Raw genomic sequence first — 2,320 nt, 5'->3', positions numbered from 1 at the left:
CTATCTATCTATCTGTCTGTCTCTCTGTCTGTCTGTCTCTATCTATCTGTCTGTCTGTCTGTCTCTCTGTATGTCTGTCTCTGTCTATCTATCTGTCTGTCTCTCTGTCTGTCTGTCTGTCCCTGTCTATCTGTCTCTCTATCTGTCTGTCTCTCTCTCTGTCTCTCTGTCTCTCTGTCTGTCTGTCTATCTATCTCTCTGTCTGTCTGTCTGTTTCTCTGTCTCTGTCTCTGTCTGTCTGTCTCTCTCTCTCTGTATGTCTCTGTCTGTCTGTCTGTCTGTCTGTCTCGTCTGTCTGTCTATCTTTCTGTCTGTCTGTCTCTGTCTGTCTGTCTATGTCTGTCTGTCTGTCTCTGTCTGTCTGTCTGTCTGTCTGTCTATCTATCTATCTATCTATCTATCTATCTATCTATCTATCTATCTATCTATCTATCTATCTATCTATCTATCTATCTATCTATCTATCTATCTATCTATCTATCTATCTATCTATCTATCTATCTATCTATCTATCTATCTATCTATCTATCTATCTATCTATCTATCTGTCTGTCTGTCTGTCTGTCTGTCTGTCTCTCTGTCTGTTTCTCTGTATGTCTGTCTGTCTATCTATTTATCTATCTATCAGTCTCTGTCTGTCTGTCTATCTGTCTGTCTCTATGTCTATCTATCTGTCTGTCTGTCTGTCTGTAATGCTATATTAATGCTTAATAACGACCCCCCCCCCCCATTACATTAAGGGGTTCCTCGCTGAAGGACAATGCCTGAAGTGAAGTCAATGTTTCGAGAGGTTCTGCCTAAACAAGGTGAGTTTTTCCGCTGTTGTTGTGTTTTGCTCAGCAGACTTGCATTTTTTTTGTAGCACGCAGCTTTTCAAAATCTCACACTTGTACAGACTGAGTTGAAAGACGTCCCACATGACAACCAAAACAACCGCAGCACTGGAATCCACAGCTGAACTTTAGTCTGTATCTTGTTGCAGACAGCCAGCACATGTGAGTTGTGTGCGTTTATTAGTCAGCCTTGTGTTTCATCCGTGCGGGTCAGCTTTCCATGGAGGACGTTCCCACCATAGTCCTGTGCAAACCCAAACTCCTCCCTCTGAAGTCAGTGACGCTGGAGAAACTGGAGAAGATGCAGCAGGAAGCTCAGGAGCTCATTAAACAACAAGAACTGGCTTTAAAGGAGCAGCAACAGCCTGAGACAGCAGAGTAGTGTACACTTCTGAGGGACGAAGTACACACTTCCATCACAACCTAATATCAGCACATATCACCAGTATAGTCAGTCACAGGCCAACTTTCATATGAAAGATTTTCTTTTTTGTTTGTTAATTTGGTAGAAACCATATTTATGCGTGAGGTTATGTATGCTTTAGTTCATAAGGCCGCATATGCTCATGAATGATTATTTAGTTCAGTTTCAGATGCCAGCAAGTTCATTTACAACAGTTGCAGCTCTGTTGCATGGTCTCAGTGGCTATATTCTCAAATTCAGCTTTTTAAATATATATATATATATATATACAACTATAAGTCACTGTCAAAATGGGCTTTTGTTGAATAAAATGCCAGCTAATTAATGCATGAAATTGGGGTTATGCACAGGTCTTCACATTCCACTTTGTAAATGTCATATTTAAATATATATTTATCTTCAAAACTACTACATCTTTTTTTTTTTGAAAGAAATGTATACTTTATTCAGTAAGTAAAAAGAACAAAAAGTGTCACTGTTTCCACAAAAACATGGCTGTTAAAAATCCAGCTTTGCCAGAACAGGAATAAATTATATTTAAAAAATATATTAAAATAGAAAATGGATATTTTAAATTGTAATATTTCACAGTTTTACTGTATTTTTTATCAAATAAATGCAGCCTTGGTGAGAAGATTGAGAAGAAAGCATTATATAATTTGGCCGTTATTTAGCTATATTGAGATTTTGGAATATAAACATTTACTGTTTTCAATACATAGTGAATATTGATTAAAAAATGCATTCATTTCAATATTTAGTTCCATTTCTCTTTGCATTATGCCTATCATTTATTGTCCACCCTCAGTGTTTAATCACTAGTTATATAAATTGCAGTCCGGTATATTTTAGGAAATGCCTTAGTCATATTTCACGCCAAATACTAATATATAAAATATTATTTTATTGTAATTAATGCTGGTTTTAATAATGTCATGATGGACATTCATGACATTAATATCCCCCCACCCCACCAAAAAAAACATTAATTTTCTTTTTGAAATATATATCTTATCTACAAACAACACCCTCCCAAGTCATTACCAGTAATCGATGACAACAC

Source organism: Sinocyclocheilus grahami, unplaced genomic scaffold (assembly GCF_001515645.1).
Source record: "Sinocyclocheilus grahami isolate Dianchi unplaced genomic scaffold, SAMN03320097.WGS_v1.1 scaffold691.1, whole genome shotgun sequence".
Taxonomy (NCBI): Eukaryota; Metazoa; Chordata; class Actinopteri; order Cypriniformes; family Cyprinidae; genus Sinocyclocheilus; species Sinocyclocheilus grahami.
Note: the sequence above shows the minus strand (reverse complement) of the source record.